At 41.1% G+C, this 14,876-nt stretch overlaps 1 protein-coding gene and 1 non-coding gene across 3 annotated transcripts in view; both read left to right on the top strand.

Moving 5' to 3' along the window:
* STK24 (serine/threonine kinase 24) overlaps window positions 1–14,876 on the top strand; it is a 58,872-nt gene that overhangs the window by 12,023 nt on the left and 31,973 nt on the right. The window lies entirely within an intron of this gene.
* On the top strand, window positions 12,160–12,297 carry LOC114814935. Its single transcript, XR_003762730.1, has one exon. It is a non-coding gene; the product is annotated as a small nucleolar RNA SNORA7 (small nucleolar RNA).

Below are 14,876 nucleotides of genomic sequence, written 5' to 3'. Positions count from 1 at the left end.
TGCTGCTGGCCCCGGCCCCTTTCCATTCGACTCAGTGGGTCGAGAGAAAAGCTGTTTCAACTTCCTGCCAGATGTGGAAAGGAGTTTCTACAAGAAAGACACAGAGTATCTTTCGTAGCTCCAGATTACTCTCAATTCAAAATAAATGATAGCTACTTTGAGCACAAAATGGATTAGGTGTGGCGGAGGGAAGGCTGACTCCCCTTACACTTTACATTTGGAACAAAAAAACTGCTAGTGCTTGTTGGATAATACTTGATGAATGACACTTTTAGATTCCTGTAACACACACAGACACTAGGGGTTTGGGCATCTAAATCTGAGCCCCAGATGTGATGTCTGGATTTTCAAGAAGGAATTGTAGTTAGTAACTCACACCCATAATGGCAGTATGAGCAAGTTGTTTTCTGTTCTCCCCAGAAACCAGTTCTAGGGGGAGGCCGTTTGCTGGATAATGGCCCAACCCTGAGGCAAATTTGGCTTCATTAACTAATTTGAGGCTCTTGGTAGCAAGTGGCTGGTAACTCCTCTTATGTCTTCAAAGCATTTGTCCTTCAAATTAGAGGATCACTAGTAGCCTGAAGATAGATATGAAAATTTCTTGGCCAAATTATTTTCAGTTGATGCCTCTGAATGTAATTTTGGGGATTCTACCTGAGGAGACAAAGGAATTCTAGTTTACACTAAGAGTTATATAGTGATCACAAACTGAGGAGGACCCAGCCCATTAGAAAAAAGCTTCTATGAAATCACCATATAACAATAGAGAGTAGAACAGGCCTCAGTAAGCAAATATCTTTCTGCTACGTTGTACTGTTCAGGTTCTCATTTGAGTTCTCTGTCCAGCTTGGACCACCACATTTTAAACACTTAGTACAGTGCTCTGCATGCAGTAAGTGCTCAATAAATACAATGGAATGAAACAAGATGAAAAAAGAAGGAACAGGAAAAAGTAACAGAATAATTAAAGGAATGGAAAATGAGTCCTGGGAAGAAATGTTAAAATGATTGATTTATTTTAGCCTTGAGAAAGGAAAGCACAAGTGTGTATGAAGGAACTCTTCGGTGGCCAGGTGTTGTGCATGTCTATGGAAGTGAGCAAGTGAAAATGAAACTGAATTTGAGTAACATAGGTTTCAGGTGGACATAAGGAAGACCAGCTTGTTCACCAAAGTAAGAAAAATACTGGGATCAGATGGCACGTAGCGTAGAGGAAAAAGTACAAGACTGGAATTTAGGAGACATAAATTCTAGCCCCGGCTCTATCACTTGCTGCTGTATGACCCTAGGGAAGTTACTTAACTTCATCTGTAAAATGGGGATAAAATATCTTCCCCATGTGGGATTGTAGCTCAATTGTAAGTTTAGGGTCTAACCACGCACTTTAAAAAAACCAAAACATCAATATGTGGAATTACCCTCTCTCAAGATCTTTCAGAAAAGACAGTAGTGTGTTCAGAATATTGGCTAGACTATTGTCAGTGGTGGAGAATAAGGAGATTTTCCTGAAGTTTTCAATTTTCTTTCCTTCCTTCCTTGAAGATGGCAATTACTGTGGCTTCTTTGGAGTCTTATGGTGGTTTTTCAGTGATCCACACATTGAAGAAAAGCTTATTCAGATGTCTGAGATGTCTTTGCAAAAAATGCATGGGGGAATGGCATCAAATCTAAGTGATCATTCTTTTTCAATGGATTTGACTGCAGAGGCTACTTGTTCAAAAGTGTAGACCATGTCTCCACATTCTGGCCTATTTTCTATACTTTGGAGGCTCTTCTTAGTGGTGGAAGGCATGTACAGGAGTTCATTGTATTGTCTTTGCCATTTGTGTAGTCTGTGCTGAGGGGGGCTTCCATTGATCGTCTTCAGTGGAGCGTCAGAAGTGTGTTTGGGGCCATAGAGTTTCTTCAGTGATAGATATAACGTTTCAACTTTTCAGTTCATCTCTGTGACTCTTTTCTGAACCTTTTGCAAGGCTCTTTGTCTGTTGCGCCTAGTAATAGGTATTGTTTGTTGTATCTGATTTTAAACACATCATCCCCCTGACTTTCCCATCACTGCAGATGACACCACCATCCTTTCTGTCTCACAAGCCCCTAACTTTGCTGTTATCCTCGATTCCTCTCTGTCATTCAATCCACATATTTAATTCGTCACCAAATCCTGTTGGTCCCACCTTCACAATATCGCTAAAATCTGCCTTTTCCTCTCCATCCAAACTGCTACTATGTTAATAAAGTCACTCATCCTGTCCCACCTGGATTACTGCATCAGCCTTCTTGCTGACCTCTCAGCCTCCTGTCTCTCCCCACTCCAGTCCATACTTCACTTTTCTGCCCAGATCATTTTTCTACAAAAGAGTTCGCGACATGTCACCCCTCCTCAAAAAACTCCAGTGGTTGACCATCCATATCAAACAAAAACTCCTTACCATTGGCTTTAAAGCAGTCCACCATCTTGGCCCCTCCTTGCTTCTCTCCTTCTACAGCCCAACCCACATGCTTCATTCCTCTAGTGCTAACATTCTCATTGTGCCGGGATCTTGCCTGTCTCACCACTGACCCCTAGCCCACATCCTGCCTCGGGCCTGTAACACCCTCCCTCTTTAAATCTGACGGACAATTACTCTCCCCTCCTTCAAAGCCTTATCCAAGAGGCCTTCCCAGACTAAGCCAACTTTTCCTCATCTTCCACTCCCTTCTGAATCTCCCTGACTTGCTCCCTTTGCTCTTCCCCACCTCCCAGCCCCATAGCACTTATATACAAATATGTACTTTTATTTATTTGGATAGATGTCTGTCTCCCCCACATTTAGACTGTAAACTTGTTGTGGGTAGGGAATGTCACTGTTTATAGTTGTACTGTACTTTCTGAAGTACTTATTACAGTGCTCTGCACACAGTAAGTATTCAATAAATGCAATTGACTGACTGAATGATTGATATATACACATGTGTGTGTATATATACCTATGAACATATCTGAGTAAAATATATAGAGTTCTTCCAAGTGTTTTTTCACTCTTTTTTGAACTGCTGCTGTTTGACCAACAACATGCACCTGTCTGAATAGAATGTTTTCAAAAACAATTTTCAAAAGAAATGGTAGTATGTTTATGCTCAATGTCCATACAGGGCATGCCATTTTAAAACACAAATTTTGCTTAATGTGGTGTTCATTAAAAATGTAACCACATATTATAAGAGAACTGGTTTACCTTGAATTTACAAAGCACTTTTTTATTTTTCCACAGTCTTCTCATATCAGTCATCTCATTTTAATTCTTACAACATTCTAATGAAATAAGGATAAGAGAAGCAGGTATTGTCTGTCAAATCTGTTGTACTCTCCCAAGTGTGTAGTACAGTGCTCTGCATAAAGGAAGTGCTCAATAAATATTGATGAGGAGGAGGTAATCTTTTCCCCCCATTTTGCAAATGAGGAAACTGAGTCAAAGAATGTTGAATGACTTGCCCAAATAGCGTAGCATAGATTAGAACTTCTTGATTCCCAGATTTGTGTTTTTTCCACTAGATCATCCTGTCTCCTGAAGTCCCCCAAGACTGTAAACTGTAGTTAGGAGAGTATTGTTTTGATATACAGGTTAGTAAAAGAGCAAACATTACTAGTGAAAGAGCTTCTTGATAGCACCAAGAGCATTCCAGCAATACCTCTCTCCTCAGGCAGTGTTTAGAATTACAAATCTACATACCTCCTTGAAACATAAATAGAATTCCATTTTCATTCTAGCCAGTTATTCTTGGACCATGGAAATTTGCTCTTAAGTTTCAAGTTTCTTTGTTCTGTATTTCTTTGCATGGCCTTCACATCCTTTGATTTCAGAACACTTACCTCTCTGCATTCTGTGTTGTGAGAGGCCTACAAAGAAATTTCAAGATGCCGCTTTTGTGCCTGCTTGCCAGTTAGGTTTGTGCTTGTAAAGGCTAATTTAAGCAGTAAAACTTGACTTGAGAAATACATATGGAGATGGTTAAGGTGAAACCAAGATACCACACCCAGGCACTAACTGTTGTCCCTACTTGTGGTTTGAAAAATGGGAATGTCTTATTAAATTAATGTGTAATAGCTTTTCTAGTTGATTTGGTGGATGGGAAATTTGGGAAAATGCCTTAGCAACTAGCAATTTATGTTCCCTGGGGCTCATTTTGGTTCTAATAGAATCATTTTTACCTGGTACTGTGTTATTAATAATAGTCCGAGTTTTGGATATGAAACTACACTGGAATTCAGCTCCAAATGAGCATGACTCAGATGAGCCCTGGCATCTGGCCATACTGGTATCCTCACTTGAGCTCTGTGGTGGGTCCATTCCCACTGGTCCTTCATTTTTTTTAAAATGGTATTTAAGTGCTTATTGTGTGTCAAGAGCTGTACTAAACACTGGGGTAGATATAAGATAATCACAGTCTGTGTCCCACAAGGGGCTTAATCCCCATTTAATAGATGAGGTAACTGAAGTATGCAGAAGTTAAGTGACTTGCCCAAGATCACCAAGCAGACAAGTGGTGGAGCTGGGAGTGTAGAACCCAGGTACTTTCACCCCCCTTACTTTATTAAGCATGCACAGTGTCACCTATTCATGCACCCGATCCCTGAAGTACTCATTCTCCCTCTCCCATCCACTCTGAAGTCAGGTTGGACTCACCCAGGTGCAGCTGTAAAATGACTTAGAGCTGGATTTAGGCTCAAGCCTGTCGGGCAAGCTAGGACCTGGAAGTTTGGCCTGGGTGTGACACCCTGTCTGTGCTGACATGTTCCCCATCTTTCTCCCTCATTCCTCCTGCCCCACCCCCTAAAGAAATGTGGTAAAGCAGTGTGGCCAAGTGGATAGAGCACAGGACTGGGAGTCGGAAGGTCCTGGGAGTCTAGTCCCGGCTCTCCCATCTGTCTACCCTATGACCTTAGACAAGTCATTTAACTTCTCTGTGCCTGTTCCTTCATCTGTAAAATGGGATGTGGGCCAGGGGACTGTGTCCTACCTGATTACCTCATATCTACTCCAGGACGTAGTACGCGCTTAACAAATACCATATGGTGGTAGTAGTGATGGTGGTGAAGAAAGCAGTTTCTGTAACTGGTAAGCTTGCGGAGAAGGAGTTCTCCTTTGGTACAAATCTCAAGAAGCTTTGATAATACTCTCTTGACTTACTTTTCTTCTGTATTAGAATGGAATGTGTCAGGTTTCCTATCTAATTAAAGCATCATAGTACTCCCTGAGCTCATTGATATGGCCCTCTGGTGAAGAAAGGTTCCAAAGAGTCATGCGATGTTTTGAACATATTTTAGGATTCTGAAAGGGTTGGACACAGCTGCCCGAGGACCTAAAAAGGAAAAAAGCAAATGAGAGTAGCACTGATAATACCAACTTAAAGCATCTGATCTCTAGTCCTAAATGACAGAGCATGGGTTAAAGAATGGTTGTAGATCGGCCCCTTTGGAAGATCTGAACTAGCCTCTTGGCTAGCCAAGAAGAGTCTATGCTTGGTTCATCTAAAATGAGTAATGGAGTTAAGAGAAGATGACAAACTATAGAAATATTTTCAGACACTCAGGAAGTCCATGCAAATTTTATATAAACATGATCAGATGCACGACTCTTAAATTGGTGGTAGTAATTTCTTCCAGATGTTGGATGGATGCTTTTAACATAGCATCATGAAAAATAGCCAAATGTGTTGATCAGAACACACCTAAAAGTTCGGAAAAGGAACTAGGAGGAAAGTAATGACCACAATAAAGACAAACAGATTTTGCCTGTTGCAGCGATCTGTGATTTGTTCCAAATGGATAGGTTTCTCTTCCGATTATAACTGGCAATTTCTCCTGTAGCTAAGCCTCAGACTCCTCAGTATGTCGTTGCAGCTTATAGTACGTATTATTTCATCATCAAAATTTGGGCCAATAAAGAGTCTGTCTCTGAACTCCGTGAGCAAAATCTTGGGATTCTCTGGTTTTCCTCCCTAAGCCTCATTTCACTGAATGCCTTGAAGTCAAAGAGGCCAAAATTTGATAGTGCTGAAATGCTGATAATGCCGGTGCCTCGGGATTTAGTTGTTAGATTGCTGTTCTTTACCAGTCTGTGGCTTACACATCCATGCCTCCAGAATTCCAATGACCTGGATCATAATAATAATAATAATAATTGTGGTAATTGTTAAGCCCTTACTGTGTGCCAAGCACCATTCTGAGCACTGGTGTAGATACAAGGTGATCAGGTTAGACACAGTTCCTGTCCCACACAAGGCTTACGTTTTAATCTTCATTTTACAGATGAGGTAACTGAGTCACAGAAAAGTGAAGCGACTCGCCCAAGGTTATACAGAAGACATGTGGCAGAGCTGGGATTAGAACCCATGTCTTCTGACTCTCAGGACTGTGCTCCTTCCACTAGACCATGCAGCACTGTCAAATTGCATCTCCTTCCCAGTGCAGTTTATATAGTAGGAGTAATCCAGTCAGTTTCACAAGAGTGAAATGTTTTTCTTGCTTGGTTTGGGAAGTCATCTTAATTCCCAATGGGTTTAGAACAGATGGAACTTCTGGGAAAGGGGAAAGAGACATCTGTTTTCTCTTGAGAGTAATTTTTAGATCCTAAGTATCTGTTTGTCCTCACGTTTCTGGGAAACGTAGAAATGGTTTGAGCACACTAAGTCCAGAGACATCAGGATGCCAATAAGATCAGAAGCAACATCCCTCCTCTAGGCAACTTTAAACAGTGAGGCATGTAAATCCCAGATTTCAGGTCATAAGAGAGAGTGTTTCATGAGTCAGCGAATGATTTAAAAAGGGAAGTTTTATGCCAAGAACCTTGCAGAGACAAGAATATGCATTTACCCTTACAAAGAGTAGACATTAACCAAGTTATTAATAATAATAATAATAATAATAATAATGACACTTGTTAAGCACTTACTAGGTACCAAGCACTATTCTAAGAGTTGGGGTTGATATAAGGTAATCAGGTTGTCCCACTTGGGCCTCCCAGACTTAATCCCCATTTTACAGATGAGGTAACTGAAGCATAGAGAAGTTAAGTGACTTGCCCAAAGTCACACAGCTGATAAGTGATGGAGTGGGATTAGAACCCACAACCTCTGATTCCCAAGCCCGTGCTCTTTCCTCTTCAGGCCACTCTGCCTGAAAAACATGTTATGGAGTCCCTTATAATTTGGTGATAATGATTTTTGGTACCTCCATTCTTGTGGTATTTTTCCTCTCTCCAAAAAAGGTACCACTTAAATTTATTGTTTTAATAATTTCTGGATAATATTAATTTGATTCTCTTACTGAAGGCTTTAACTTTCCAAGTGTTTTTTTTAATATTGCATAGTTTGTTGTATTCCTAAGGAGTAAATTTGCTGCAGAGGTGAATTCTGGAAATGGTGACAGATGCTCTTTATGTTCCTGCTAAACTATTTATCAGCCTCCCCACTGGACTCCCTGCCTCCAACCTCACCCCTGTCCAGTTTGCACTTAACCCTGCTGTTCAGGTCAACTTTGTAAAATATTGATCCCGCACACATCTGGATTCTAGACTGCAAGCTCCTTATGGGTAGGGAACATGTCTATCAAGTCTTTTGTATTCTCCCAAGTGCTTAGTACAGTGCTCTGAACAGAGTAAGTGCTCAACAGATTGACACCTGCCCAATCCTCAAAGATTTTCAAAGGGTACTTACTCCTCTCTGAGCCAAGCAGAAGTTCCTGTCTATTGAATTCTTCCTTATTTATATTCTCTCTTCTTCTGAGTGGTTAGTTTTATTGCTCTGCCCACTGTAAGTAGTCAGTAAATACAATTGCTTGATCCTGCTACTCCACCCAGGTTGGCCTCCATTACTCTCAAGCTCATCATCCTTATTTCCAATTCTTCCTCCTCCTGCCCCTCAGGCCCATTCTTCTCTTTCCCAGAATTTTCCCTCCCTTCAAAACCAGTCTTCAGCTCCCCTTTATTCACAACACTTCTTAATTCTCACCTCAACCAGGAAACATTCCCCTATTAATTTATCATCTCAGATTATGTATTTCCAACTGTCAATCTCAGCATTTGCGTCTCAGCCTCCCACTGCACTTTTGTACATACCATTTTATATGCTGTGGTATTTAGACACTTCTTCCTCCTAACTGTAATTTGTTGTGTGTGTTTGTCCCTTTGCATTATAAACTCCCTTGGGCATGAATTGTGACTTTTAGATCTATTTCATTCTCCCAAGAGCTTGGTAAAGTGCTCTGCACACAGGCCCTCAGTAAATACTATGGATTGTCTACCTATGTGGTTATTGCATTGATGTAAATTGATATCTAGATGATCTTTGAAATAGTCTTACAAATTGATATCTGGGTGATGCAGCCTCTGAAAATTCTTCTCAGCTATTGTGTGCTCGGTAAGAAAGGCTGGTTTCTTTTAGTAGGTGGTTACTTCAGCCATCCCTCTCAACATCATATGTGGTGTTCTTTAGCATTTGGATTCAGAGCCTGAGGTACTCTCATGAACAAGATAATTGGCTCCTTTTGCCATGAGTGTAGGAATTATTCCCGTCTTCTTTCTGCAGACTAAGTCAAGTAAATATTGAAAACGGAAGCAAAAATGGCCTACATCCCTCTGTCCCTTGTAGAGAGTACAACTCTTGGATTGGGACACAGTCACAGTTTTGAAATATGTTTGAACTAACAGAGGGCTGGGAAGAGCAATATTACTTATTTTTAGTGCTTTTACCAATTTGAAACAATGTGTCCCTTTTCTCCCTAAGTAAATCTGCTTATGCAACTCTCAGGTGGGGATATCCTCAGGTCTAAAAGTGGTAGTATAATGCCAACAATCAAAAATTGTAAGTAGTACACTCTTGCAAACTGCATTTTTTATTTGCCATAGTGTGCTTTCAGAAGCTCAGAAAATGCAGAAATGCAGAAATTGTGTGTTCTGACCCTCATTAGTAAAATGTGATTGCATTTTCTAATCATTCATGGATTTATTCATTGCATTTGAAATTTATTTAGGGCATTGATTTCTTTTCTTCATTAGTTAGGCCTCAGTTTACACTTTTTTGCACAATTGCCTGCATTATAAAAATACATAAGGTGTAATTGTTAAGGTGTGTAGATGCATCTAAGCTGAGTTGGTTTCTCTCCCCCACGCAATTTTTGCAACATGCTGTGTGTAAGAGTGGATATTGTCTCAGTATCACAGCTTCTTGACTTTACCAGCTATATGTTGCCATTAATAAATGCTTACCATGAGCCCTGACGAACATCAAGAGGAAATGGTTCTAAAAGTGATACATCAAGATGAAATGGTTCATAAAGCGAAATGTCACCCATGAAGAAGCAAAAAATAATATTGACTTCCTTAGAGACAGTGGTTTTGTTGGACAGACTTGCTAATAGAGAAGGTCCATCATTCCTGGCCAGGATTTATGGCCTTTATAAATTGAGAGTGTATCTAGTAGAGAGAAACCTCCTGCAGCAAACTTTCCCTGAAGTGCTATAATGTTGTTCTATATATGGCCTACTGGAAAGACCCTAGGCCTAGATATTAGGGGACCTGGGTTCTAATCCTAACTCTGCCACTTGCCTGTTGTGTGACCTTGGGCAAGTCATTTGACTTCTCTGTGCCTCCGTTTCCTCATCTCTAAAATGGGGATTCAACACCCGCAAGCCATCCTACTTCGACTGTGAGCCCTGTAAGGGACAGGGGATGTGTCTGACATGATTAACTTGTATCTACCCCAGAGCTATGGACAGGGCTTGATGCCTAGTAAGTGCCTAGAAAATGCCACTATTTTTATTAGCCAGACAAAAATGCAGAAAGGGCTGAACATTTAGATTGAGAATCAAACTCAAGAAAGAGCTCTATTGGTAGAGTCAGTGATTCAAGGAAGAGCAAAGAGATTGTATGATCACATGAAACAAAATAATAATAATGTTGGTATTTGTTAAGCGCTTACTATGTGCAGAGCACTGTTCTGAGTGCTGGGGTAGATATAGGGTAATCAGGTTGTCCCACCTGAGACTCACAGTTAATCCGCATTTTACAGATGAAGGAACTGAGGCACAGAGAAATTAAGTGACTTGCCCAGAGTCCCTCAGCTGACAAGTGGCAGAGCTGGGATTTGAACCCATGACCTCAGACTCCCAAGCCCAGGCTCTTTCCACTGAGCCACGTTGCTTCTCTAAATGCTACTTCAGCTCTGAAGTACAATGGAGTAGCCAAGAAATTTAGTTTGGGGGATGGATTGAGATTCTCACAGTGAGAATTGTGGTATTGTGAACATTCACATTCAGCAGTGATAGGCAGAGACTACTATGTGGTTCCTCCCTTGGTCCACAAAGCTAGAATGCAGTGTATAAGTGAAATATGAACTCACAACATGAGGCATATGAGTTTGGTGTGTTCCAGAAAATTGGTATGCAATATAGTACTGTGTATGCATGTATATATTTAAGGTAGGGGAAGAGAAGGGGGAATCCAAGTATAAAAATGATGTATTCAGTATCTCAGTGTACAGCAAACACTCCAAGAAACATCATGGCATAAAAAAAATCACAAGCATGGTCTCCAAAAATATAATGTATTATTGAATTTCTCATTGAAATAGTTATGTTTCCTGTGTGCAGGGAATATGTCTACCCATCTCTGATGTATTGTACTCTCCCAAGTGCTTAGTACAGAAAGTGCTCATTAAATACAATTGATTGACTGAAATGTTGATTTTTGTTTATTCATTTTGACATTTTAGGACATACTAATTGACATTAGAGAAGGACTGCTCTATCAGAAATTGGTAGTTTTTACTGAAATGTTGTTCCAGCCTCAGTAGTGGTGGTGATAGTATTTATGAAGTGCTTACTGTTTGCAGAATACTATCCTAAGTGGTGGGAAAGAATATGAAACTGGGAATTAAACACAGACTCTAAGACTTGAATACAGTTGTAGTCAACAAGAATCGATCCTCAAGCCTTATTAAGCCACCACTTCATTGAGTTGGAGGCAGTCCAAAAGGAGGCTCTTTTGGAGTCAATCATTTGTTAAAAAAAAAAATCACAATGCAATTTTTAAAAAATCATGTGTAAGTGCTTATTATGTACCAGGCACTGCACTAAGCCCTGGGGTAGACACAAGACAATCAGGTCCCATATTGGGCTCATTCTCAGTAGAAGGGAGAACAGGTATTGAATCCCCTTTCTGCAGATGAGGTAGCTGAGGTAGCTGACTTGCCTAGGGTCACAGCAGACAAATGATGGATCTGGGATTAGAACCCAGGTCCTTTGATTCCGGGGCCCATGATCTATCCACTAGGCCATGCTGCTTCTAGGCAATAAGCTCCTTAAGGTCAGAGATCATCTCCCAATACCTGAGCATAGCCTCTCAAGCTCTTAATAGAGTGCTGCACACAATAAGTACTCCGTAAATACCATTGATTTATTTGCTGTTGAAGTTTGGGCTGGTATATTGCAAATACTAAGGAAAGTTAAGAAAAATGAGTGTTCTGTACAAAAGATTTTCAACCTGCTGACCTAATCAGACCCTGCCATTCCCTACAAGTTGTTTTGTTTAAATGTAAGTGAAATCCCCAGAGAGAATGATGGGCTCCATGATATCAACTGTTGCTCCTAGCTGTCCCACAACAGACTTGGCCTCATGCAGTCTTGGGTCTCTTGACATGTCTCTACCCCAGCCCTCCAGGACTGAGTGCCAGAAATCTCAGTTGCTGGCCCAAAGAGGCCTAGGAACCTGACAGAAAGAAATTAGGATTGCCAAGCTAGGGAATGGTGTCTACCAACTCTGTTGTATTGTACTGTCCCAAGCACTAACTACAGTGAGTAAAATGCTCAATAAATACTCACTGATTGGTTGCCAGACTCTGGTGACAGGAAGAAAAGGAAAGAATAGCCATGTTTAGGCACCAAACAAACACCTTGGGCCGCCCAGTCATAAGAACCCCAGTACCATCTTCTCCCCCATGGACTCTGGTCCCAGGGTTGGGGAGGGAGAAACAGCAGAACTGGATCAGAGGTTTGGGGCCTCAGGGAATGTAAGACCAAGGCAAATTGATAGATGGGGACAGAGGGAGAAGGAAGAGATGATAAAAGGGAGAAAAAGGGGAGTAAAAGGAAAGGCTACTTGTTTTCTGCTACTAATATCTTGCCCCCTCTCAGGATCGCACCTGCAGAGTTTCCAGTACTCTACCAGTCTCAGCTACAGGAGGGAAAGTCAAGCAGAAGCATACCGATTCCATTCCTAGCTTGGGCAGTGGCTAGCGAGTGGAAAGCAATCTGCTACAAGTCATAACTCACCTGTGCTGGGCAGCAGAGGCATGGGAAAGAGTCGAGGGTGGAAACTCAGGTTTACTGCGAGAAGGCAATGGTAAACCAGTGCTGTAATTTTACCAAGAAAACTCCATGGATACACTACTAGAACGATAGGAAATGGCAATGGGGCGGTCTGGGAGAGATGTGTCCAAGGAGTTGCTGTGGGTTGGAAATGACTTGACAGCACAAGACAAGACTAATATCTTGATGTTGGAGTACTTGTGGTGAACTAAGAAATTTGTTAATATGCTACCTAATATTGGTTTCCCTATGAAGAATATGACCAAAAAAGGAATAAAAAAAAATGCTTGCCTCCTGCTGATATAACCAGTGTTCATGTGCGAATTTAGACCAGGACCTTTCTTCATCCCGCATATATTCAGACTTCTGATGGGGATTGCCACAGGATGTCTGGTTTGTGAGAGATTGCTGTCTATACTTGTATAATTGAATATGTGCCAAGATGGAAAAAAACAAAGAAGAGTTCCTAAAATTCCCCGGTCAAAAAGATCATTATAACGGAAAAGGACTTAGAGATATCAACTGGTTACTCTTCTTTTGAGTCTCTTGAATTTGTTTATGCCCTGTTTTAAAGTGCATTAGAAGTAGACACAGTGCTCAAATATAAGTGTGACCAATGGAGAATTCGGCAGAAGGCTCACTTCCCAAATTTTGCATGCAACACTTCTGTTAATACATCCTTCATCATGCAGGGTTTTTCCTGTGGTATTTGTGCTCAGTTATACATTTCTCTTCATCCTAAAATTAATGGTGTTTGCTTTTCCTCCCAAGAAGCAAGTACTGTGCATGTGTCCCTATTAATTTTCATCCTATTTTTGAAGAACCATTTTTTAGCAGTGTGGCTTCGTGGAAAGAGCACAGGCTTGGTAGCCAGAGGTTGTGGGTTTTAATGCTGGCCCTGCTACTTGTCAGCTGTGTGACTTTGGGCAAGTCACAACTTCTCTGTGCCTCAGTTACCTCATCTGTAAAATGGGGAGTAAGACTGGGAGGCCCACGTTGGGCAACCTGAATACCTTGTATCTACCCCAGCACTTAGAACAGTGCTTGGTACATAGTAAGTGCTTAACAAAGACCATTATTGTTATTAATATTATCTAAGTCTCTCTGAATTCTATTCATGTGTTCCAAAGGGTAAGCCAACAGGTCTGTCCAGTTTAGTGTCATCTGAAAATTTGGTATGGTCTTAGTTCTTTTATCCAGGATATAATGAAGGTACTGATTAGACCCATTCCCAGGATGAATCTTTGGGAAGCTCCAGTATGCTTCTCCAACACCCCAGTTGAGTCACTGATGACTACTACCCACTTTGGGCAAGTGAGCCATTGATGACTACCTACTGTGGGCAGTCTTCAAGCTTGTCATGTACCCACCTAATAATAGAGTGGGCAAAGCCGTATTCACTTGTCCAGTTCATCGGTGAAGATACTATGTAATACAGGAGATTATATAAAATGGTCACAATTTGCTGTTCACAAATCCTTATCTATTGTTTACTACTATGTTTTGCTCTTCTGGTGACATGAATAAGGGCTATGTTATGAAAGGAGTGTATTATAGATCCCCAAACTAGACAAAGGTCTTCCATGGCCAAGTCATCCCAAGTGACTTTGGTGACGGGAGACTGATGGGAAGGAGTATGGCGCAGTGGATAGACCAGGGGCCTGAGAGTCAGAAGGTAATGGATTCTAATCCCGGCTCTCCAAATGTTGGCTATGTGACCTTTGGAAAGTCACTTAACTTCTCTGTGCCTCAGTTACTTCATCTGTAAAAAATGGGGATTAAGTGTGTGAGCCCAGTGTGGGACAGGGACTGTGTCCAACCTGATTAACTTGTACTACCCCAGTGCTTAGAACAGTGTTTGGCACACTTAAGTACCATAATTAAATTCTAGTTACTTTTGGAAGAGGAAGTCAGCATGCTACAGAACAACATATAGGCTTTAGGATTACATTAAAAACAATTAGAATGAAATTGGAGGTGCGGCGTTCTGGGAGAGATGTGTCCATGATGTCACTATGGCTCAGAGACGACTCGACAGTGTATGATGGGAAGAGAATGAAAGTGGAAGAATCAGTTAGAATGAAAGTTCTTCCACCCAACTATCACTTAAGCATTTCTACATCATCTAAGCACTTGGGTAGTAGAAATATGACCCAAACAACAGATTGAAGTATGGATTGAAGTGGGGAGAGATGGGAGGCAGGAAGGTCATAAGGAGGCTGTTACAGAAGTCAAGGAGGGGATAGGATAATTGTTTGAATCAGTATTTTAGCAGTTTGGAGAACAAAGGGCGGATTTTAATGATGTTTTGAAGGTAGAACTGACAGGATTTGGTGACTGATGGAATATGTGGGTTGAATGAGAGAGATGAGTCTAGGATAATGCTAAGGTTACTGGCTTGTGAGTTGGAGGATAGTGGTGGTGTCTACAATGATGGGAAAGACAAGGGGAGGATAGGGTTTGTGTGGGAAGATAAGTTCTGTTTTGGGTATGTTTAAAGTGTCAGTGGGAAAGCGAAGTAGAGAGATCCTGA

This window comes from Ornithorhynchus anatinus, chromosome 10, assembly GCF_004115215.2.
Source record: "Ornithorhynchus anatinus isolate Pmale09 chromosome 10, mOrnAna1.pri.v4, whole genome shotgun sequence".
NCBI lineage: Eukaryota > Metazoa > Chordata > Mammalia > Monotremata > Ornithorhynchidae > Ornithorhynchus > Ornithorhynchus anatinus.
Note: the sequence above shows the minus strand (reverse complement) of the source record. Positions and strands in the feature narration are given on the sequence as shown.